Raw genomic sequence first — 25,841 nt, forward strand, 5'->3', positions numbered from 1 at the left:
AGCAAGTGGTCTTTGGGACCAGCTGTGGAGAGAGCTGTGGTCTCCGGGGGTCACTTGCATGTCTGAGCCTCCCTGCTTCTCACCTGATGACAGGTATTCTTATGCAGGTTTGTAGGGTTACAATACCAGGAGAAAGGACTGCCCACAGGTGACTCTGGTGAAAGGAGGCCCTGGAGGCCCCCCCCACCGACTCAGCCCCTGGGGCAGTATCTCACTTGTCATGTCACCAGGTGGCACTTTAACTGTTGGTCAGTCTCACCTGAAACAAGCCACAGGCTTCGTCTAGCTAGGTCTCTAAGGATAATGACTGCGTCCTCTGTAGATTCTAGATAGTGCTGGAAAATTGGCCCAGGCCTTCTTGGAGGACCTGAACACCATACTGTGCTGGGTGAGAGGGAGGAAAATCTTACTCTTCTTTATCCCAGTTACTTCTTATTGCCCACCTGTCTGTTCTAAGGTCAGATCAGGTTAAAATAGCCATGCTCCTTATCCTTGATGAGAAATAAGAAGGAGTTGTCATAAATTAACATTACAAGCTCTAAGGGGGTAAGAAGTGGTCATGGAAGGAAAGGACACTGCCTTGCACTGTGACAACGAGGATGTTAGGGGTTGGTTCCAAGTCTAAGAGTCTCAGATGTATTTGGATTGGCTGGCAAAACTACACTTTTCACCCCAGACTGCATCCCTAGTCACTGTCAGAAACCTGGTGATTGAAAGCCCCAAAATGACAGCCCACCTTCTACCACCCCATCTCCCCTCACCTTTCACCAAGCCCACATTCCACCACCCACCTACCCCCACCTCCTCCCCACCTTCCACCAAGCCCACCTTCTACCACCCCACCTCCCCCTACCTTCCACCAAGCCCGCCTTCCACCACCCACCTCCTCCACCTCCCCCCACCTTCCACCACCCACCTCCTCCCCACCTTCCACCAAGCCTAACTTCTACCACCCCACCTCCTACCACCCCACCTCCTCCTGCCTGCCACCTGGTTGGACTCTTCAGCTGATGCTGCCTGGAACCTGTGCCATGTCTCCCCTACACCCCTCCAAGCACAAAGTGAGAGCTGAGATGTGCTTGGGTACCAGGTAACTTCACCAGGCAGGCTGGGGCACCGTCTGGACCAAGAGAAATGACTTCATGCTGTGTCACTTTCATTAATGTAAGTTAATAGGATATCATTTCATAATGACTTGACTTTCTTACTTTGCAAATACTGGTAGAATATGAAATTTGCTCAAGTTTTCCTAAAATGTGTGTCTAGATCACCTGGGATTTGAAATTGAAATTCTTAATAGGTCTCCAGATCAGCCCATGCCCAGCAGTCCAGGGAGCTGGCTTAGGCTGTCGGCTGATGTTGAGAACAGGAGATTTAGGGATCTGTAGACAGGCTCTGATGCTTCAGGGTCCACCCAGGATTAAGCGGGCAAGGAGAGAGGGTTTGATCCTAAAGAGTATGATGAAAGGAAATAGACAGTATATGGCAGCAGGAAGGCACTGCCCAGCTCAATAAGCAGTGACCCACAAAGAATGTAGGTGATGAGATTCAGAGACCGTGATATGGAAAAGTGAGGATACAAATAGGTCACCATCACTGTGTCAGTCCATTTTGCATTGCTATAAAGAGATACCAGAGACTGGGTGATTTATAAAGATCTTTTCTTTCTTTGGCTTATTGAGTTCACAGTTCTGCAGGCTGTCCAAGAAGCATGGCACCAGCATCTGCTTCTGGTGAGGGCCTCAGGAAACTTTAACTCATGGTGGAAAGTGAAGGGGGAGCAGTCTTGTCATATGACAAGAGAGAGAGCAAGAGAGAGAAGAGGAGGTGCCAGGCTCTTTTTAACATTCAGATCTTGCAGTAACTAATAGACTGAGAATTTACTCATTACTGTGAGGATAGCACCAAGCCATCCATAAGATCCACCTCCATGACTCAAAATCCTCCAACCAGGCCTCACCTCCAACATTGGAAATCACAATTTCAACATGAGATGGGGAGGGAACAAACATCTAAATTATGTCAACCATCAACCCAAAGATTTGTAAACAAAGCAAGGTGGGGACCCAGCCCAGAGGCAATGGAGTAGTGACTGGGAAAATAATCCAGATAAAGTTCCACCCCAGGTGCTGGAGCTTGTGTATTCCAGTGGAGGCTTGGCCTTAGAAATCACAACAAAAAGCAATCCTAAAGCAAGGTAGAAGGTCTGAGCAATGCCAGCAGCAAGTCTACCCTGATGCTGTATTCTCTTAGTTGACTCCAAGGGCAGGACAGTCCTGAGTGTCAGTTGGGTGTTAAACTATAGGTAAGGCTCAGATGGCTCCTGAGTGTGGTCCCGTAGCCCCAGACCAAGGATGAGGAGGAAAGTAGAGGCAAGAGCATTGTGCAAGAAAAAAGAGAACAAAGTGAACAATTGCTTGTTACACATGGAGGTGGAATCCAGCGCTGTTCCTGTGTGGGCCATTCTGACTCCTGCATTGCTAGAGCCAGACTTTCAAGAAAGCCTGATAAAGATGCCCTCCATGATGCCTGACTGGGTTAAGTGTTACTGGAAGACAGAGGCTTTCTCTCCCCAAAAAGAGACACTACAAGTCTCAAGCCCCAGCTATGCTGCAGATACTGATTCCACAGATAAGAATGGGGAACTCTCATGTGGTCCCTTCTGATGTCAGCCAGGGCCAGGTTAACCCAAGAGGTGCCTGCTGCAGAGGGGTAGAGAGGCATGGCTGTGTCTGGGTTGAATCTGCTGTCTTCTCACAGAGTTCCCCAATTCACGGTGGACTTCTCTGCCAACATGGTTGATGACTTCCTAATAAAGGTGTGTATTAGTCAGGGTTCTCCAGAGGGAAAGAACTAATAGGATATGTGTATATATGAAAGGGAGTGTATTAAGGAGAATTGACTCACATGATAACAAGGTAAAGTCCCATGACAGGCTGTCTGCATGCTGAGGAGCAAGGAAGCCAGTGATGGATCAGTCTGAGTTCTAAAACCTCAAATTAGGGTAGCTGACAGTACAGCTTTCAGTCTGTGGCTGAAGGATTAAGAGCCCTTGGCAAATCACTAGTGTAAGTCCAAGGGTCCAAAAGCTGAAGAACTTGGAGTCTGATATTCGAGGGCAGGAAGGACCTAGCACAGGAGAAAGATGAAGGCCGGAAGACTTAGCAAGTCAGCTTTTCCATCTTCTCCTGCTTGCTTTATTCTAGCTGAACTGGCAGCTGATTAGATGGTGCCCACCCAGGTTGAGGGTGGATCTGCATCTCCCAGTCCTCTGACTCAAATGCTAATCTCCTTTGGCAACACCGTCATAGGCACACCTGGGAACAATACTTTGCATCCTTCAATCCAATCAAGTTGATACTCAGTATTAACTATCACAAATCCACCCGTTGTATAATTGAACCCACACACATCTCCTGCAACCACACATAATCTTCAAAGAAAGATAATAATAAGGTCATAATTGTGCCTAACATAATACAGCTATCCTTCAGAAGTGTACTAATTCTTAACCTAAATGCTGTTACAGAAAGTTAATAGCACTTAAATGCTGATATGAAGTCAAGAAATCTAATGTCACATGATAAAGGAAAAGTAAAGAAAAGAAGATATTTTCTTTGTACAAGTGTATACATGCACAAACATATTCTTAACAAAATAAGGAGGAAATACTCATGACAATGACAGTCCTCATTTCTGCAACTGGACACGTGGTCATAGCTGGTTTTGATGACTACCTTATTTTACTACCCATTCTGTATTTCCTTTGCCTTCAGCAAGCACCTCAGCAAGTTGTGGTTTTTTTACCTGGTGGAGGGACCCAAACCTTCATTCCTGAAGGGTCTGGGTCCTTTGTAGTCCTGCCTAGATTGAGTTGTTGTAGTTTCCCATTGACCTTAATCACAGGGCATGGCAATACTAAGAAATGCCCAAAGGAATCTCCTGTATTCCATGCATACTCTTCCTTACCTCTATTGTGGAGTAGCAGACTGATTTCATCTTGATAGTCCAGGTCAGTCACCCCAGCCAACACCGTAACTCCCTTCTTAGCCTGTTGACTTAGAGGTAGGAGGAGCCCAAAGTGTCCAGGTGGCAATCTTAACTTCCAGTTTAATGGAATCGTTGTGTCTCCTGGTGGCCTTATTCCTCCCTCTGGAACTAGGACCTCTAGGCCAGCAGAATGTAATGTTGCGGGAACAAAAAGCAAGATTTTGCTAGTGGGTCACTAGGGGTGATGGAGAGTAGTGCACTTCCACTTCCACCCGTTCCTGGACCTGTAGGAGAAACAGTACCATATATTGGACGCTGATTCACAGCATACACAAAGGAGAACTTTGCCCCAGCCCTGCAAAGTATTGTCATCTAGTTGGCGATGTAATTGTGACTTCAAAAGGCCATTCCACCATTCTATCAATCCAGCTGCTTCAGGATGATGGGGGACAAGGTAATACCAGTGAATTCCATGAGCGTGATCCCACTGCCACACTTCTTTGGCCGTAAAGTGAGTGCCTTGGTCAGAGGCAATGCTGTGTGGAATACCATGATGGTGGATAAGGCATTCTGTGAGTCCACAGATGGTAGTCTTGGCCGAAGCATTGTGGGCAGGATAGGCAAACCCATATCTGGAGTGTCTATTCTGGTGAAGACAAACTGCTGTCCTTTTCATGATGGAAGAGGTCCAATATAATCAACCTGCCACCAAGTAGGTGGCTGATCACCTGGCGGAATGGTGCCATATTCAGGACTCGGTGTTGGTCTCTGCTGCTGGCAAATCAGGCACTCAGTGGTGGCTATAGCCCAATCAGCTTTGGTGAGTGGAAGTCCACTTTGCATCCTTCAATCCAATCAAGTTGACACTCAATATTAACCATCACAAGGTGCTTACAAGGACAATTAAAGTCTGATTGCAGGAGTAAGGAGTGGAGAGCAACTCCTCCCCATGCTCTCTAGTCCTGGAAACTCAAACTGTCTACTGTCTCTTGGCTATGATCCAAGAACCCCTGCCCTCACCTGTCAGCTTATCTGCTCTGGTAACAGGCATGATGGACTGAACATGGGCTTTAGATTCAGACCTAGGTCCAAATGCTAGCTCTCCACCCACTAGTTGTACTCTTGGAATAATAATGTAACCTGTCTGAGCTTTAGTATATTATATAATGGGGATAATAAACCTATTTCATTGAGTTTTAATAAAGATTCGGTAATAATGACAACATTTATTGAGTGCTTACTGTATTCAATGCACTGCGCAAGTGACTTACATAAATTATCTAAATGGAACTTAGGCTTCATTTCAGTTCCTTAGTTCCTTTGCCTGTAGGGCCATAAATTGGCACCTGGGCTGACGAGTTAATAGCTACACAATTGCAGGTATTGTTTCCTTGAAGAAATGAACAGTTCCTAAAGGGCTGGTCTGGCAAATCTGGTTCTCTTCAAGAAACCCAGATATGATGTCAGGCAGGGGAAAATTATTTTTCTGTGTTTCAGAAATCTTCAGTAACCGCACGGTGCCTTAAACATGGACCCTAATTCCTCATCCAGCCACACAAAGGTCACTGTGAGCTTGTTTGGATTGTCTTTTCATTCCTAGCTCCCACCAGTCTCCGGGAATGAGTATTCACTGCGTTGTCCCCTTTGTTACTCCATTCATACTGTTTACTAAGCCTGAAGACCATTCCCTTTCTCTATCTGGAAGTCTTTCTCGATGTTAAGGTCTTCCTTAATTCATGTGCTTTCATGGGGGCTGTTTCTGGCCGGAACCCAGTTAACTCCTTCCTTTCCTGCTCTCTTGGTTTATTTTAAGCTTGTGTTTTAGTCCTTATCCAGTTTGATCTTACCTCAGCCATTTGTGGATGAATCTGCCTCTCACACTCAACCTTCATCTCATGGACAGAAGAAGTAGTGCTTTATTTATTCTTTTATCCCACCCGCTTCCCTGTGAAAGGAACCTATCGGGATACAACAAATTTAATGCAGGTAATTGAGTTGAGATCAGCCTGCACGTCTCCTGATAGGTAATAGGAGCTAGAGGTGGAGGAAGGGAATACTTTATAAGGCCCCAGGCCTGTAGAGGCAGGGACCTGGGAGCTTTTGCAGGTCCACTGCCTCTTCTGGGAGGTAAAGGCCAAAGATAGGCATTCTGTGAGTCCACAGAAGGTAGTCTTGGCAGAAGCATTGTGGGCTGGATAGGCAAACCCATATCCGGAGTGGCTATTCTGGTGAGAACAAACTGCTGTCCTTTTCATGATGGAAGAGGTCCAATATAGTCAACCTGCCACCAAGTAGCTGGCTGATCACCCGGCGGAATGGTGCCATATCGAGGACTCGGTGTTGCCCAAGGCCAACACTCTCCCATGCTGGCCTTGGGCAGTCAGTGGAGTGGACTTATCACTGGGAGGCTCCACCCTCCTTTGTAGGTCCATGCTTCTGACTCCAGGGGCCCTGCCACCACCTGATTCTAAAGCACCTCTTCCCACAAGGCTTCCCACGGCACAACTTACTGAAAACCGATCTGTTCTGAGTTGTATGTCCTGAGGCTTTATTTCATATGGAACTGGGTCTGATCAATGAGGCCAGCCAGGTGGTATCTACTATCTAGATGGAGCACTCTAGACATGTAACACTCCTGCAGAAAACCACTTTGGAGGGACCTGGGCTCCCTCCCATAATATGCCCTCATCTCCAAGCTCTTCTCAAGGGGTCACCGTTACTTCCACATTGGAAGAACAAGAGGGAACAGTCCCTGTATTTGGATGGCAGAGCCTCCGTACATGTTCAGGTCAGGGCTTTGTTCTGCTGACTGTGACACAGATTGTTCTGTCCCGCAGTGTCCCAGAAAGCAGCTGGGCACAGTCCTGTACTCTCAGACAGACAGACAGACAGACACTCATCCTGTGGCTTCCTCCTTCCTCTGTCAGCTGGTGCACTGGCCCTCTCCCATGGATTGGGTGGAACTACCATTTCAGCTGCCATGACTCTTGTCTTTTCTAGAAGAGAAGAAAGTTGGTTATGAATCCCACCCACCTATCTTCAGACAGTGACAGCCAAAACATTATCCCCTAGGTAAAAAGAACATATGTGTTTTACAATCTGAGCCTCAGGACAAGTCTCTTAGCCAGGGTCTTCCCATCCTTCCTTGCAGATAACAGTCCCTAAACTTCTGTTATATGGACATTCTGGAGCTGGGCTTCAAGTCACTGTAACCAAATGGCAACTTCAGGAAAATGAGTAGGGTGTGTATTTCCACCCTGAGACAGGCTCGGGTTGCCTAAAACTGGGGACAAGGTGCTAAGGAGGAATGAAATGTGCAAAGGGAAACATCAACAGAGGCGACAAATGCCTGGACCTGTCTTGGCATGCACAGTGTCTTTGTGGGGCCACCCAGCAGAGCTGGCCGGTCTGTAGCCCAAGCCTGCAGGGTACTCCCTGAGGTCCCATCTCAGCCTCTCTTCCCCTCTGCCCTTCCCCCTCCTCCCCTGGGCAGCTCGTTTGCTTGCAGCAGCCTCTCATTTCCCTGTGTTGGTTTAGTCTCAGGCCCAGACCCTGTTCAATATTTGTTTCCCTGGCTCCGCTATTTGCTCTCATTTCCATATGTTTAACATACATATTAGCTACCTCCTGCCTGGTCCCATAGTTGTCACTGGCTCTTCCAGCCTCAGTCTGAGTCCCAAGACCACTGAGCACCTTACTGTCATCCCGGCAGGATGCTGCTGGGTTGGGGTTGCCTACAGCTGACTTGTGCCACGCTCCCTCCTCCCCAACCCACTCAGGGAACCAAGTCTGGACAGCGGGACCTCAGAGCTCCCTCTCCCCTATGCTCACCTAATCCTAAGTTGCCCTTTCTTCCTTCTGGCAACGTAATATTGATTGATATTCTAGAACTATAATTTCTTTCTTAATGAGAAGTCAAGGTAAGAATACAATTAAAAGTTCTTAAAGTAGACTCCGAGGCTTTCTTCAGATTATCTCTTCCCACTGCCATCATCTCCCACGGAACTTCTTTTATCCTCCTCGCTCCACATTGGCCAACCTGCCTTCCTCATAAGCTTCTTGATGAATCCTAGTGATCATGTAGCCCAACCATGGAGCTATGGCTTGAATGCTCCTTCAGTTGTCCACCCCGCGTTCCTTCTGTGTGCCTGGCACTGGGCTAGACACCAGAGTTTCAGAGATGACGGGAATGAATAGGAGCTCACATCTAGTGTGGGAGGTAGAGACCCAACTATAATCCCATGTGACAAGTTTAAGATAGAGGTGGGAAGGGACTGCCAGAAGAGGATCCTAATGCAGCCAAGGGTATCAGCAAAGACTTCCTACAATCCTTTCATTATTGATTATTTCACATTTAGGGGCACTCACCACCTCCAAAAGTGTCACCCTTTCTCTTTCTGCGTTCTTGGCACACATACTTCTTTCTGTGAGTGCTTCCCTGTTGCCTGCAATCAGCAATCTAAATTTTTTTTTTTTTTTAGTAAAAAGCTGCATTATCCTTGAATGAACCATGTCCCTCTGCCTCAATGTTTCCCCAGCTATAGAAAGAAAAGGATTAAGCTCAGTGATTTCCAGAACCGCCCCCCAATCCTGTTGTTTGGCTCTCAGGGAGGCCTCTCCCTCCATACTCATTGCACCTTCTGAAAAGATGCTGCCGGTCACCTTCCCCTTGCTTCTCCACAGCCTCTGGTCTCTTCTCCACTGAGCCCACCTGCACACTCTGCTAGTTGGCTTCCTTAAAATCCTGCTTATCATGTTATCCTGTTTGCTTGCTGCCTCCAGGAGAAAGTCCACACAACTTGATTTCAGATACATTCAAGACCTTTTATAATTGGCCCCAACATACCTTCTTTTTCCTGCCCTCTGCCACCATGGACCTGCTCCTGCTGTAATGCCCATCTCACAGTTCCCCAGACCTGAGAGTCCATTTCAACTCTGCACCCCTGGATATGCCTCCACGTCAGCTTGAAAATCTACTCCCTGTCTTTATCAATCAGCAACTCCTACATATACTCAAAGCCTGGTTCACAGCCTAGGGGTAATCCATTTATCTTCCTCTGCCCCCCTGAAGCACGCTGTTCATGCTTTCATAATGCCATCCTACGAGTCAGTCCTCAGTCATTCTCATGTCCTCGAATTTCTGCTCTTATATGGTCCTGTCCACACTGAATAAAGATAACCTATGTAGCCAGTAGGATATAGCTGTGACAATTGGTGACTTCCAGGACTAGGTTATAAAATACACTGCAACTTCTACTTTTCCCTTCATGGCTCACTCTGGGGAATCCAGCAGCTATGGGACCTGCAAATAGCCTATGGTGAAGACCAAGGGGGCAAAACTGGGGCCTCCTGCCAACACTCATATATTAGTCTGTTCTTGCACTGCTATAAAGGAATACCTGGATAAATTTTATATGTCTGTATATATGTGTGTGTATATATATGGGTAATTTATATATATGTATGTGTGTGTGCATGTGTATGTGTGTGTGTGTGTGTATATATATACGTATATATACACAGAGAGAGAGAGGTTTAATTGGTATATACGTATATACACACACACACGCACACATATATATACGTATATATATACGTATATATACAGAGAGAGATTTAATTGGTATATATGTATATATACACACATACACATACACATGCACACATATATATATGTATATATACACAGAGAGAGAGAGAGAGAGGTTTAATTGGCTCACGGTTCTGCAGGCTATACAGGACGTATAGTGACTTCTGCTTCTGGGGAGGCTTCAGGAAGTTTCCAATCATGATGGAAAGCAAAAAAGAGAGCAAGGCAGATGTCTCACCTGCCAGGATCAGGAGCAAGAGAGAGTGAGTGGGGAGGTGCTGTACACTTTTAGACAACCAGATCTCATGAGAACTCACTATCATGAGAACAGCACCAAGAGAATGGTGCTAAACCATTCATGAAAATTTCACCCCCGTGATCCAGCCACTTACCACTAGGCACCACCTCCAACACTGGGGACTACAGTTCAACATGAGAGTTGGTGAGGACACAGATCCAGACCGTATCAACCACATCAACTTGCCGGTGTGCAAGTGAGCCATTGTCTCGAGTGCATCCTTCAGCCATGGCCAGACCTTCATACGACTGTGTTCCCGGTCAACATCTTGACTGTAACCCACGAGAGACCCTGAGCCAGAGCCACCAAGCTATGTGGCCCCTATTCTGGATCCGTAGAAACTGTGAGAGATAATAAACGCTCATTGGTGTTTTCAGCCATTAGGTTGTGGGGCACTTTGTTACGAGGCATTAGGTAACAGAAACAACAGCTTTTACCTCAATGCACTAAAGTGTATCTTCTTACAGGCTTCTCTGTATAATCTGTCAGCATCTTTGAGAACATGGCCATATGTCTTTCTCTTCTGAATCTATAGTGTCTAGTAAACTGCATGATGCAAAAAGTAGGCTATAAATAAATCCTTGTCTAACTTGTTAATTCATTAGTAATTAATTTTTTAAAGCCCTAAAGATCTGGTTTGTATATCTCCTTGTTCAACTACTTGATTCTTTAATTTGGCTTCCTTTAGGCATCTTTGTACCATACCCCCACCTCCATACTCTACAGGGCTCTACCTCATATTTGCAGTTTGCAAAAGACCTTTTAGCTGCTTGTTCATTCCTCTAATGACCTTCTGAGGTTGGCAGAGCAGGTATGATTAAGCATATTTTACATAAAACAGGTTATGTTCCTTGTCCCAGTTCATCAGAGTCCCAGTTTTCCTAGACTTTCTCAGTTTTCCTAGGAGCTCCGTTCAGTGTCCCGTATACTGCCTTTTCTTGAAAGGTCAGCTGTATATTGTAGATGCTTCAGCTGCTTCTTTCTAAGACACATTGTTGGGGGCTTCTGAAGGAGCCCAGCTTCCTGTTTCAAGGTAAGAATACAGACAATCATTCACACTTATAAGAATTTCCTGCCTAGCTACCCTTCTTTCCTTCCAAGGCTGGAAGCCCAGCCACCCTGGGCCACCCTGGGCTATGATGACACAGAGTCTGGGTGTAGGCTGTGCCTTGGTTTGTTGTTCTGTCTCCTTATTAGCACGAGCTAATGCCACTCAGCCCTGTTGGCTGCACGCACATGCTGCAGACTTCCTGCAAGAGCCATGGTGGTGTTTGCTTGGAGAGATTGTCTGAAAAATAACCTCTTTCCCTAGCATCCAGAAATAGCTCTTGATGTTATCTTAAAAAAACAATTTTGGGACCAAAATTTAGAATAAAGCTGAGTGCCAGTAAATGCCTACATGACTGCTTCCAAGGGAAATCAGGAAGGATTTCTAGAGACGCTAAAGCCTTATATTATTGTAAGCATGTGGAGTTGAAAAGCTCCTAGACTAAGTGTCAGAAGACCTTTTTTTCGAGTCCCATCTCTCATCACAGTAGCAGTATGAGGCACTGCACCTCTTCAGAGTACAGTTCTTTCATCTACAGAAACGTAGTCATCCTACTTTCTGTACTAAAAATCATGAGATCAGAGAGAAGGTGAGTAAACATCATACTCATCACGTGCCAAACACTTAGGATGTGCCACATGCTATAATAGGCACTTTGCAGTCCTTAACTCACTGAAGTTTCACAGAAATGCTATGAAGTAGGCATTTTCCCAGCTTAAATAACAACTAAACCAAAACTTAGAATAGTTAAGTAGGATGCTCACCAGGCAGTAAATCAAGGGTAGAACAGGGATGCAAACTTCAGCTTTTTCCACTTTGCTGTGATGACAAGTAAGAGAATACATCCCAACATGCTGTAAACATTCCTTTTAAAAAAAATCGAATGACATAAAAATGAAGAGGAAAGAGCCCAGCATTTGGAGATAGGCCCAGTGATATGTGCTATCCTCCTTAGTTCCTCTTTTTTGACTTCTCAGGGGAAAGACTACACTCTGAAAACATGGATCCTGGACAGCCCATGCTCCCGAGCTTCTGCAGATGAAGGTAAGAGAAGGGTGGGCACCCTACACCCCTCCACAGACCGACAGAAGCTCTCTCTTACCTGCCAGTGTAGACTCCACTCACCCCACCCTGTGCAAGGAACAACAGGGTTTCGTCGTCTCTCTGGAAACCTGCAGATGGCTCATTTTTGCATTCTTCCCATTTCTTAAAAGTACTGCACATGAATTTTTAAAAGTAAAATTGATTTAAATTGATTCTATTTAAATTTTCTTTTATTTTAAAGGTTTCACAATGCATTCTAGGATAACTGCAGCCTTTCTGTGTGTTCAGAAACAGATTTTGCAGCCAGTATTGAACTCACATACAGTTCCTTCTAGGTCATAAAGGCTGCTCGTTTCAATGCTAGAATTTCATATTCTGTCAAGTCCTGGTTCTCATCTTGTGCACTTTGTGAATGACACAGAGGCCCACAATTGCTTAATGCTCAGGACAAAACCCAGAAGTTGACCTTTCTCTTGCCCAAAATTTTTCTTCCAACCCAGATTCTAGAGAGCTCATTTGTACCTCTGTTTGTCTGCCTAAGGGTCCCTAAAAGAGAGCAACCTCTCTTTGATTCTATTGCCATTCAACTGTCTGACTTTGAGCACATCACTGAGCCTTCTCTGTGACTCAGTTTCCTCTTCATGATAACTGCTCCATGTCCTTCCCACAGCTGCTGTGACAACAGTGTTAAAGATGCCCTACAGTGATCACACCATCCTTGTCCCTTTTGGTTACTGTGCTGAGAGAGGTACTTGGGATTAGATTCTTCTTCATCCCTCAGAAGGTAACCCTGGGGAGGAACTCAGTTGATCACTCTGATTTTCCATGGCTAGTTACACACATCAGTCTCCAGCCCCACCCTTCACCTGGCTAACTCTTAGCTCTTCCTCTCCTGGTCCTCTGCAGAGGTCACTTTCTCTAGGAAACTTCCCTGGTCACACCCAGTCTTGGTTAGGTGCCCTTCTTTTTTTTGGATGGAGCCTTGCACTGTTGCCCAGGCTGGAGTGCAGTGGCATGATCTCGGCTCACTGCAACCTCCACCTCCTGGGTTCAAGCAATTTTCGTGTCTCAGCCCCCCTAGTACCTGTGATTACAAGCGCCCACCACTGCCCCCAGCTAATTTTTGTATTTTTAGTAGAGACGAGGTTTCACCATCTTGGCGAGGCTGGTCTCAAACTCCTGACCTCCTGATCTACCCACCTCGGCCTCCCAAAGTGCTGAGATTGCAAGCGTGAGCACCAGGCTGGTTAGATGCCCTTCTTAAGGAGTCTCACAGCATCCCATAAAAACCATCACCACGTGGTGTAATTGTCTCTCTGTCGGTCTCATCCACCAATCTCTAAGCTCTGTGAGGGTATCTCACCCTCCTTGTTCATCATTGTATACCCAGAGCATAACAGAGTGACTAGTACACAGTAGGTATGGAAAAGCACCAAATAAGCCTGTCTGTCCTGCCCCTTCATGGAGCTGCTATGGGGAGTGAATCTTTCAGCAAGCCACTTCATGTCTCCTGGCTTCAATTTCCTCCTCTTTAAAAAGCATGGTTTAAACTAGCTGTTCTCTATCATTCTTTCCTGCACAATAATCTGTAATTCTGTGATTCTAAATAAGGTAATGCATTGAAAGAACATGGGAAACTGTAGCACTTTAACCAACATAAGGATTGTGTTTAACGTTGCTATTATTATTCTGCATGGTTTTCCCGATCTGTGCATCCTGGCAGCTCATGCCTCAGAATAGATGCAGCCTTCCTCCCGCAGCTGAAAGACTGGCCTTGTCCAAGACTGCCCCGTAAGTCAACAGTAGTACTGCAACAGGGGCATCGATGGGTCTGACCCTCCTTTTCTCTTTCTTCACAAGAGGCTTGGGAAATGTGTGAGGATCCTTTCTTTCCTGCCATCTGAATATTGCCTGGGCTGAGTGGATGAGACCTCGCTTTTGCAGACAGTCTGTGATGACCTTACTGAATTTTCTCATCTGGCCAGTCGGTTTTGAGGATTTTTTTCTTTTTTTAAAAAAGAAAGAATCGAAAATCAATAATGAAAAAAAAAAAAAGGAACAAACAAAAAAATAAAGGAGAAGACAAACCAGTCAGTGTGCCTGAAGTTTAAATTAGAATACAACGGTTTAACGCTCCCAAAGACCAGACTATTGTTTCTTATCAGATTTCCCCTTGAACGAGCAATTGTGAAGCCAGCCTGTCCAGAGGAATGAGTTGTCATTCCACCAGATGAGCAAACGCCATCGATTTTAATGTGTGTGATAGAAACAAACAGCACTGAGGTCTCCCCTCCACACCCTCCGATGGACACTGCTTGGTGGAAATAGATGCCCCGGTTTTGTTAAGTGTCCAGGCAGAAGTGCCAGGCAGGAAGTGGCAGCAGAAGGTTCAGGACTGGACACAGGGAGATTCTTACAAACAGACTGGGCCCCGAGAGCCTCCCAGCTCAGAGAAAATGCTGAGTTATGAAACATGGACCCCTAAGGGTGGGAAGGACTGGAGAAGAGGATCGCAGTTCCTTGCCGGGACTGGGGAGAGAGAAGCCAACACACCACCTCCTGGAAGTCTTCAGACAACTGCCAGTGGGCAGGGGCGGGCACAGAGGACAGCAGATGGGTCCAAGAGCAATGGCACAACCTGCTATGGGGCCTTGTTGTCAATGCCCAGCCTGAGCTGCCTCCACACCATCAGAACCGACTTGAAGAGAGCTTGCCTTTGAGATTTTGCTGGTGATAATCTCTTATCAGAGGCGAGAAGCCTACTGAGTAGAAAGGAAAAGAGGAGGGCCCCTGTCAACCTAGGAGCTTGCCCCACAGTCCCCAAAAAGATTCTATGGTCTACTGAATCACTTGCAACGTCTGCTGACCAAACGCTCAGAGGTTTTCTCTTCAAAGATTATGACTTCTGGTCTATGGCCTTCTGTGTTTATCTGGTTAATGAGTAGGCATCAAAGAAATATTTATACAATTCACTGACTGATGTTCTGTACTAGCTGAGGAGAGGACAGCTCTTCAGTTGGAATAAACCCACTGCATTAATGCTGAAAGCAATTAGCAGTTAGCAGATGTCAAGATATCAGCTTCATAAGAGGCCTATGTGAGACCAAGCAAAATCTAGACAGAGACTATTGGACACTGATAGTCAGGTAAGTGTTCCCTGCACTTTGGCAAAATAGTTTATTGTCCTTATACCCAGGAGAGAAAAGAGTGGCTTTTCTAGTGAAGAGGTCTCCAGTCTGGAAGCTGAGATCTGAGGTATGGCTTTTGTTATTAACAACACAAAATGATAACACACCCCAGTGTTTCAAGAACAATAACCCTTGGGTGTTCAGCTCTCCTTCTACATTTGCAGTCTACAGGAGGGTAATCATGAGATAGGGAGAACCCCAAGAATTCAGTCATGGGGTATACGGTCTTCACCTGCAAGTGAAACCTAGCAGAAGCCACACACAGTGGAAGTTATTAGGCAACTATAAAAGTCATTGCAGAGATTATCTGTAGTTGTGTGACTTGAGGATTTAAAAACACCCAAAACTCCAGTCAAGGCCACCTGGGAGATAATATTGGAGTGAGACTGTAATTTAGTAAGCAAAATCCTAATCAATCGTATTGTGCCTTCCTAAGAGAAAGTCCTCTTCCAAGCCTGCCCCTCCAGGCTGCTGTGAGTGTCCATTCATGTGACTGGCAGTTACCTGCCATAAAGATACATACTTCAGCTGTCAAAGCCAGTTGACCTTGGAGTCATAGAATTCTTTTCTCTGGTTCTAATTCTATGATCCTCAAACATTGCTCTGATAAGTTTTGGACCCACACAACTTGCTTGCAGAGAAAGAATAGCCTGGACAAGCCAGAGCAGCTTCCATACAGTCCGTCTTGTAATAGCGTTCCAACATGTGCCTCTTGAGGCTTTTGCTAACGTAAACAAGTTGACTTGAGTTCAGTTGACAGGACAGGTTTGATGAGCACACAGTGCTAAGATCCAGGACCTGGAAAAGGGATAATTTATCTAGAAAACTAGCAATCAGATGCCTGAGACCCTGCCTCCACAGACCACTCTCCCAGGGAAAAGTAGGTGTTGAATTGACCTCTTCTTCAGAAAGGTGGCATTCAGGTGTTTAATCCCCACATGTATGATATAGATTTTTTTAATTACCTCTTCTATTTATAAATAAGGAAGCTAAGATATAATGGCTCAAGGTCATAGAGCACGCGGTGTTTTGACTTTACACAATCCAAGGCTCCCTCAGCACCATAAAGAGCTTTACAGAAGATTTCCAAAGATCTCTCCCAGTCTGAAAAGGCTAGGCACTTGCTCCTCTCAGTCCTGTGTAAAAGGAATGCTGGAATGGGGTCAGATTGTCTTTGTAAAGACAGAGATCAAAAGGAGGGACTTTTGATCCCACCCTGCTGTGCCTCCCTATTCCATTTGCTGGCTGCTGTGGCCTCCCACTTCCTTTCCAGGTCACTCATAAGACCCTTGGCATTAGGTTCCTCTGCTGAGGACTGAGAGGCATGGCCACAAGAGAAATGAGTCTGCGCTACCTGGGAGACTCCTGTAAACATTCACTTTCATCTACAGACCATGAGCCCTGGGTGTAGAGAACAGTACAATGGTGTGGTCCCTAGGCTATAGTGGAGGATGGGCAGGGAGGAGGAAGTACATCCAGTGGCTCCCAGGCACTCCGTGATCTGAGAAGCAAATGGGCCCTTCTCCTTGTCCTTGCCACTGGCTGAGAGGCACCACTGAGGAATCTCCGAGGGAGATACAACCACAGAGTCATACCCTTCCCCATTCCCTGTAGCTCTTCTCTTGAATAATTATTCCATGAGGATGGTAGCCACAGTCCAGGCTTTTTGAGGGCCAAAGGACTCCATCACAGTGCCTGTGGGGGCAATGTGGGCATAGGATTTTACACAGCAGACTAGACACAGAGTTGTACCTTCCAGCTTCTCCCTCTTGGTCATGGTCCTCTCCAGATCCTATTCTGTTCTTTATTCAGACAAGGATTCTTGTTCCCCTCCCCAACAGCCTTTCTCTCCCCAGAAGAGTCTCTGCAGCCTGTATCTCCTCTCATTGTATTAGACCATTTTCATACTGCTGACAAAGACATACACAAGATTGGGTAACTTATAAAGAAAAAGATGTTTAATGGACTCACAGCTCCACGTGGCTGGGGAGGCCTCACAATCATGGCGGAAGGTGAAGTACTTCTTACTTGACGGCTGGAATAGAGAATGAGAACCAAGTGAAAGAGGCTTCCCCTTATTAAACCATCAGATCTTGTGAGACTTATTCAATACCAGGAGAACAGTATGGGGGAAAACCACCCCTGTGATTCAGTTGTCTCCCTCTGGGTCCCTCCCACAACAGTAGGAATTATGGGAGCTATAATTCAAGATGAGATTTGGGCAGGGACACAGCCAAACCACATCATCCATCTCAGCAACCTAATGCATTCTATCACCTCCCCTCCCTCCCTCTCTCGGGCAATTTCTCTCTTTCAGATGTCCCTTACCAGCTCCCATTTTTTAAAGCCCCCAGCAGATCCTCAAATCAAAACTCCAACCAACATTCTCACTCCCTGCGCTCCTCCTTCCCTCCCCTCCTGGCCTCAGCATTGCTCCACCACCTCTTGCAGCATTTGTGCCTGACCTGCAGGAGAGCTTCCTCATGATTTATTTATTTATTTGTGAAAAATGAGGTTCCAATTATGGCATATCCATAGAGTGGAATGCTATGTAGCCATTTAAAATGATTGGGTAGAAGAAAATTTAATGAGGTGGAAAAATGGTCACAACAATATATTCAGAGAGAAAAAGAGGCTGCAAAACAGTGTGCAGAGAACATTCACATTTTTATTAAAAAGTATGTGTGAATCTATTCCTACATGACTGAGAGTATATGAGCCTAAATGTTCTCAGTGGTCATCTGGGCATCTGGGCAGTGTGATGATTGCAAATGATATCTTCTTCCTTGTGCTTTCTATATTTTCTAATTTGTTTTACAATGAGGAAATATTACCTTTGAGATGAGAAAAGAATATTGTGTGTGTGTGTGTGTGTGTGTGTGTGTGTGTGTGCGCGCGCGCGTGTGTGCGTTTCCTTGAAATACCAGTAAAATGCCCTTTCTATCCTCTCTCTCTCTCTGGCCTTTCTGTTTTTATCCACATTGGCATATGTACTTGTTATTCTGAGCAAATGAGCCAATTGAAATAAGACTCCATTTATGCAAGCAGACTGTGGCTGTTGGTAGTCCAAAAATGTTGTCAGCACTAAGCAATTGCTCCTTTACTTGTCTGGAATGTACCATCTTCTCCAGTGTGCCCTGCTCCACACTTAGGTCAGCCCAGCTGTTCCTGAAAACATGATGGATGCCGTTACCATCAGAATTCTTACATGGAACTAGAATCTTCTCTTTGCCATGGAGAGGCAGCATCATATAGTGGTTAACAATGTGCATTATTTTATTACAAGATTGACAACTTGGTTTTGAGTTTCATCTCTGCCACTTACTATGACTACTGACTATCCAAGCCTTGATATTCCCCATCAATATCAATGGATATTGACAAGCATAATGACAATATCCATTAATAGGATTATTTTGAAGACTAAATGACTAAAAATAATCAAGTACTTAGCACAGTACTTGACATATAGTATTTAACAAATAGGAGTTGTTATTAACCTTGGACAATCCTATTTCTTGGAGGAAATAACATTGTGAGTCTTGTATTTTTAGTCTTGTATACTTGGCTTTAAATTAAGGACAGAAGAGCAGGTTTTAGGACCTTAGAGAAGACAAAGGGGGGATGAGTTGAGGTGAAGTATTCTGTTCTGTTGCTTCCATTTCAAAAACATTTACAGACATGGGCACAGCATATGAACAGGTCACAATCTTTCAAAAGGGCTCTTCTGTTAAAGGTCATCCTTCATTCTAGCTGTGCTGTGCCCTGGGCACAAGACTATATTTTAATAATGACCTGCTTAAAATCAACAGAAATACTAGCTTTCCGTTCAGTAAAACAGAATCTGAGGACTGAAAGTAACCTCAATCCTCATCCAGTCCAATGTCCAAATGGTAGATTTTGAATCTCTCCCTAAACATACACACAATGTCATCATCTGGTCTATGCTCTGTCGTCTCAAGTTACCAGGAACTCGTACCTCTTCAGACAGCTCATGCCATGGCAGAGCACTCAAAAAGCTGAATCAGAATAGAGGTTTTTCATTTTGTTGAACCTAAATCGGTCTCTCTGTAGGTCTCCATTTATGGTCCCATTTCTAATGCTTGCAAAGAAAGAACAAGCAAGCCCTTTCTTCTGATGGCATTCTTTCAAATATTTGCAGCCAGGGACTATGTATTCCTCTCAACTTTGTCTTCTCCTAGCTAGATACTATCAAATTCCAAAAATTACCAACATGCAAAGTTTTATGGCCCTTCATTGTTCTAGTTCGTCTCCTCTAAACTTGGTCTGATAGTCTAGAACACATTTCTTCTTATGGGATTTCACTTAAGATATGGCAAAATGACCACCTCTACCACTTTAGACATTGCAGTTTTATTCATGTTGCCAAGAGTCTTTGCTTTGGGTGGCCACCACCAATTTACTCTCAACTAAATCCCAGGAAGGAAGGTATATATTCCTTCACAAGTACGGCTCCTCCTTTCTAGTGATCTTATTCTGTAATTGTGAGATTTTAAAATAGACTGTTACATTATTCTTGGTTAAATTTCATCATTTTGGATTCATTTCATTCTTTCAGCTTGTCAAGAACTTGGGGGGACCTGATTCTGTCATCTAGAATATTTGCTAACAGTCCCAAATTCATGTCATCCACAAATTTGATGACTCTGGCTTCTGTCTTTATAAAAGTCATTCATTAAAACTTTTACTAGCATTCACCTGAAGTCAAACCCTGGAGAAGTTCACTAGAAACTTCTCTCCAGTTCATCATTAGTTCAGATCTTTAGATCCTTCACTGAGTTATCTGCCTAAGAATCCTTTGATCCTTTCTGAATACATCTTAAGATACGGTATAATATGATATGATTTTTTTTTCAGGATACATTGATGAAAACCAGAAACACACTTTCCTTATCTACCAGTCTAATACCTTTACCTAAGAAAAATAAATAGACAAGTCTGGCATGGCATGCTCTTAGAGAATTCTAGGTCTTAGGATTCTCTGCTTCTTTTTCTGGATATTCTCAAACTATCTCTTTTTACCGTTCATTTTGGAATTTTATTTTATTTCTTATTCCCTTGTCAAAAATGGGCCTGACACTGGCCTTCTGGTCCCCTGACAATTATTGACAATACAGGATTCCCCATAGATCACGACAGCAACCTGGAGAGTTCAAGAGGAATAACCGTGAAGTGTAAGGTACTAAGTCCAAAAACTTAAATGTTTAGATTGGTTAGGCATCTTGTATTTATTGGTCGACTGACTGATAATGAATTGATTTTGCCCATCAGGGCCTGAAAGAAGTAAATATATAAGCAAATAAAAGACAGTATTAGAAACTAAATCTGTTACCTTGGGTTTGGAATAATTTCTTCACTGTAATTCTAAAGCCACAAAAACCAGAAAGTGAGAGGCTGATGGATAATTACTACATTAAAATTAATTTGGGACAACTCCGCAGGGCCATCTCATCTCCGCGCTCCCTGTGGGGTTGGCTGAGGCTTTTGCTGCAAATGCACTGCAGTTCCACTCCTTCTTTCAGCCCAGCCCCACGTCCCTCAATTCCTCACATGTGTAGCTCTTGATGGCATATCTAATAAACCTCCACGCAAATCTCCAAAGTGTTTTCAGAGAACTTGACCTAAGACAGTTGGTATAAAGAAGCAGATTTTTAAATGGGATTTCGGAGCAGTGTCACTCTCTCTGTAGAGTCAGCTGTGAGTGAGGGCTTCATCACTGGAGACTGCTGGAGTCCTGTTAGTCCCTGTTATGCTGTATTGGCACAGTTATTAGAATGTTTATTGGTGTTGAACTGGGATGAGATACCAGTGGAAGGGCAAGTATGGGCAGGTGAGATATCTCAAGCATTTGAGAAGTATCAGTAACTAGTAAGTTTCAAATTTAGGGAATGGAATGCTGTTGCTGAGTGCTATGGATGCATTAGAGAAAGACATTAAAGGCTGAGGGGGTTTATTTATGAAGTTTAAGCTAAGTGTAAAAGTCAGAGGGCCTCCTGAGAAGCATAGAGCAAAACCCCTTCTCTTGCAGCAGGAGTCAAGAAAGACTGAGGATCAGGCCGAAAGCTGAGTTACAAGGGGAGCAAAGCCTTAGAGGAGATTTAATTCTCAACTTCAGCAAGTCTGCTCCACCAAGGTCAGGGCTGTGACTGAGAAGGAGGGAGCATGGCTATTGGGATGGGGACATCTATGTTGATAAACTCAAGGACCTTGGAACCCCAGATGCCCATGAACTCTCTGTGGAGATGCCCCATCCTCCTTCTTAGATGCTGATGCTCCCTCTCTTCTTGCTTAAAAGTATTTCAAAGGCCTCTTATTTGAAAAACATGCCCACTACCCTCTGTATGAAATGTTACCCTAACTTGTATCCTGTTTAACACAAGATTCATAGTTAGCATAACGTCAACTGGAGAAGTGCTGGGTCTACCAAGGGAGACAAGGCCATATGCCAGGGGCTGCAGAATGTAGCCCCTGTGCAGCAGCAGGAGATGGGAAAGTAAGCACTAGATCAGCCCTGAGGGTGTTGAGTCAAGAGTGGCAGGGTGCAAGGCTGGGTAAATGAGAGCTTATTGGTATGGAAACACCCTTCCAGGACATAGAATTAACACCCTGGCAAGTATTGTGAGAAAGCGTGCTGATATGTGAAAAGGATATCTCTTGGAAGCTTGGGAAAAGGGATGGCTCCACTAAATGAAGCAGAAATGCCAAAACTGTAGTGGCAGACAATGAAAGAACAGATATCAAAGGTCAGATGGTCAAAGGTCCATGCTAGAATGGATATACTGCACAAGGCCAGAAAAACTGATCCACTGACCATGTTCCATGGGAGAACCTGAAGGACACTTCAGGTTATCAAAGCAATAAGGAATGCATAGGTGAGTGGATACTATAGACTAAACTGTAAGCCTCCAAGTTCATATGTTGAAGCCATAACCCACAGTGTAACTGTATTTCAGAACCAGGGTCTTTAGTAGGTAACTGAGGTTAAGTGAGGTCATATGAAGGGAACCTTAATCCCATAGGATTATTATCCTTAAAAAAATGCAAGTAAGCTGATTCTTTCTTTCTCTCTCTCTGTCTTTCTGTCTCTCTGTCTCTGTCACTGTCTCTGTCTCTCTGTCTGTCTTCTCTCTCTCTCCCTTCCTCCCATGTGAACACACAGTGAGAAGGCAGCTATCTATAACCCAGGAAGAGAGCCCTCACCAGAAACCAAATTGACAAAAGTCTTGGTCTTGGACTTTCAGCCTCCAAAACCATGAGAGTAAATGTCTGTTGTTTAAGCCACCCACTCTGTGATATTTTGTTATGACAGTCTGGAGCTGACTGATACATAGGATTACCAAAATTCTTGAAAAATTCAGTGGTGGCTGTCCTCTGCAGGCTAGAGTTTATAAGAGGAGAGGCTGTTATAGTACTAAATTCCCTAGTAATAACAGAGATGAGAGTCATGAAATAACAGAAGCCAGGTGGTGGCATTTAACCATCCAAAGCAAGGTATATGCAATGTCATAATGATTGACAAAGTCAATGTGGCAGCTGGGTAGAAGGAGCCTGGCCTGCAGAGAGCTAGGCAGATTAAGAGACTTGTAACATTAGTGAAAACATTAGGGGTCCAAGTGTCCGGGGCATGCTAGGACATTTCCTCCAAAGTAAAGGGCAAATGATGGTTTCTCCCATATCCCAGCAATAAAAAGGAAGCACAGTGCTTAATATACCTCTTCCGATGCTAAAGGAAACATATGTCAAACTTGAGAATACTGTGCCAACCCATTGCATGGCTGAAATGGAAGGCACCATGTTTAAATGGGGCCTGAAGCAGGGAAGGGTACTGCACCAGATCAGTCAGGTGTGCAAGCAGCCTTAATGCTTGTGCCATAGACCTGGAGGCCCTGTGGTGGGTACTAGAGTTATCTGTGGAGGGAAAATATACCATGTGGAGGTCATAGCAAATCCTAACAGGAGAGTCAAAATGTAGACCACTAGGATTCTGTGGCAGGGCCATGCTGTGTACAGCAGAGACTAATAAACCATTCAAAAAATGACTACTAGCAGCTAAAGGTCACGATAGGAACTGAACATCTGACCAGAAGATGTCAAGTGGCTATGCATCCAGAACTGCCCTTCGTAAGCTGAGTTCTACCAGATCCACCAAGTAATACATTCAGGCAGGCTCAGCAATGACCCACAGTTCAAAGAAACTAACCCCAGGGCCAGGCACAAGTAGACCCCAAGGACTTAAATAAGCCACATCAGCAGGTGGCCCAGACCCTTCTGTTTGCAGTAGTTACACTGGCGTCTGTCTTTCAGCTCACCTCTGGACAGTAACTACCTGATACAGGAGAAAGAGATTGAACATTGGCGTGGATGGGTTAGTTTGACATGTGAGCAGAAACCGAAAGTGAACTTTTGCTGCCCTCTATCCCCACTCGGGGGTGATCCTTGAAGAGTATTGAAGAGAAACGCTACCAGCAGGTGAGACATTTAGTTGTTCACATTGAGTGGAAATAAAAGTGGCCTGCAGTAGGACTCTCTATGGCCTCATGGAAAATGATAATTGTCTCAGGAAGTCGATCAGGGGCCTGTAAGAAAACAGATTAGAAGACTGAGCCAAGAAAGAATGGCAAGGAGGCTAACAGACTGACCTATGGGACTGGCCCAAAGTGTGAAGATCTTTCCGTCATATGTTAATACCCTCCAGAGAGCATCTGTCCCATAAGAGAATTAAATAAGCATTTAAAGGGAATAACTAAGCCAGCTGACACCAGCCAGGTTCTAATAACAGAGTCTTGTCTCACACAGTGGGTTTATGAAATGGAGTGGCCATGGTGGCAGGAATGGATGCAAGGCACAGACTCAGGGGCATAAGCCCCTGCTTATCACAGCTGCTCTAGCTCTTAACCCTGCCAAATTTCCAACCTGCCAGCAGAGACAAATGCTATGTCTCCCATATGGCAGCATCCCTAGAGGACACCAATCTGACATTTGATGGCAAATGGGTTACATGGAACTTCTTCCATCCTAGAATCAGCAGAGGTTCATTTTGATAGTATAAACACATATTCCAGGTCTGGGCTTACCTTCCCTGCCCACAGGCCTCAGCCAGCACACTATCTAAAGTCTTTGTCAGTATTTAACCCAGCAGCATAAGATCCTGCACAACATCACATTAGGCCAGGAGACCCACTTTACAGCAAGGGAGGGAAGATAGGGCACATGACCATGAAATTCACTCATCTTACTACATACAATGACACCTAAGAAATCGACAACCCGATAGAGCAATGGAATGGTCTTTTGAGGATACAGGTGAGGTGCCAGTTTTTATATGATTCTCTGAAAGAATGGAGAACCTCTCTTCTAACATGCAGTACACTGCCATGCTTCCTAAGTTCATGACCATTGCACATATACTACATGTATTTATATAGAAATAAATTCAGACACCGAAGAATGGCAGTTGGGGTGCCCCTCTTTACCATCACTCCCAGTGACCCTTTATGTTTCCAGATGTAAGTTTTTCACTGGGGACAGACCAAGAATGTCATTAAAACTTATGCTATTGCTAGCTGGGCATGGTGGCTCATGCCTGTTATCCCAGCCCTTTTGGAGGCCAAGGCAGGTGGATCATCTGAGGTCAGGAGTTCAAGACCAGCCTGGCCAACATGGGGAAACCCCATCTCTACTAATAATAATCCAAAAAAGTTAGCTGGGCATGGTGGCACACACCTGTAGTCCCAGCTACTCAGGAGGCTCAGGCAGGAGAATTGTTCTAACCCAGGAGGCGGAGGTTGCAGAGAGCCAAGATTGAGCCACTACACTCCAGCCTAGGTGACAGAGCGAGACTCTGCCTCAAAAAAACAAAATTATGTTATTGCTTCCTTATGGCCACTTTGGGCTAGTCGTATCATGAGAGCAGCAGGCACTGAAAGCACTCACCCTCCAGGCGGGTTAATTTCCCTTAACAAGCAGAAGGAGGTAGGGCTACGCTTTACACAATGTTGACAGAGAAAAATACATTTGTTTCTCCAGTGATCCGCTGGAGTGTTTACTGGTACTTTTCTACCCAATTTTGACAGTAACTAGATATGTGCAGCAGCTACAGCCCAAGAGGAGTTTGGTGACCAGCGGCTCACACCCCTCGACGACAAGCATATGAGTCACATCACAAGGTAAGTCACAGAGCCTAGCAGAGGTGCTAGCTCAGGGAAAGAGAAATCTGAAATAGATATAAAATAGGAAGGTAGGAAGATATAAGCTTTTTCAGGAAATGAGAACAGCCAGAATCTTGGAGAAGCTGTTTACAGATAAGGGCACTGCAGGAAGAATGCAGAGCCAGTAACTATAATGGGTATGATGAAGTGGGTTCTATGGTGCTCCACTAAGGCTCTGCCTCAAGAACCCCTAGCCATGGGAATGTTGGCTGCTGATGGCTTCAAGATGAGTCACTTCCCAGGAATTACTCTCTGCCAAGGGTTTACGTTAACTACTTTCCCTTCCCAGAGGCATCCCATATACTCAAAGGCCCAGCCCTCTTGGAGGTGCAAAGGCCCAGCCCTGTTGTTTCAATCTGGGACAACTCTGAAGAGCCATCTTGGTTCCAGAGCTTCTAGTGAGGTTGGCCAAGGCCTTTGTTGCAACTGTGTCACGGGTCAAATTCTCCCTCTG

At 45.0% G+C, this 25,841-nt stretch overlaps 1 protein-coding gene and 1 long non-coding RNA gene across 32 annotated transcripts in view; both read left to right on the plus strand.

Moving 5' to 3' along the window:
• The window catches only part of LOC105705429 (uncharacterized), a 257,681-nt gene extending 245,721 nt beyond the window's left edge, over positions 1–11,960 (plus strand). Inside the window, exon 5 of the long non-coding RNA XR_010339627.1 lies at positions 11,904–11,960. This is a non-coding gene — a long non-coding RNA (uncharacterized LOC105705429). The remainder of the gene's footprint in view (positions 1–11,903) is intronic.
• Positions 11,961–14,033: 2,073 nt separating this feature from the next.
• The window catches only part of GFRA2 (GDNF family receptor alpha 2), a 410,970-nt gene continuing 399,162 nt past the window's right edge, over positions 14,034–25,841 (plus strand). For 30 of the 31 annotated variants that reach the window (XM_064368864.1, XM_064368853.1, XM_064368852.1 and 27 more), the window contains exons 1-3: positions 14,034–15,116; positions 23,484–23,648; positions 25,253–25,345. The gene's annotated coding sequence lies outside the window, so the exon portion shown is untranslated. The remainder of the gene's footprint in view (positions 15,117–23,483; positions 23,649–25,252; positions 25,346–25,841) is intronic. The other variant, XM_064368878.1, reaches the window with a different exon arrangement.

Source organism: Aotus nancymaae, unplaced genomic scaffold (genome assembly GCF_030222135.1).
Source record: "Aotus nancymaae isolate 86718 unplaced genomic scaffold, 86718_ANA_hifiasm-v0.15.2.pri h1tg000079l, whole genome shotgun sequence".
NCBI classification, from domain to species: Eukaryota; Metazoa; Chordata; class Mammalia; order Primates; family Aotidae; genus Aotus; species Aotus nancymaae.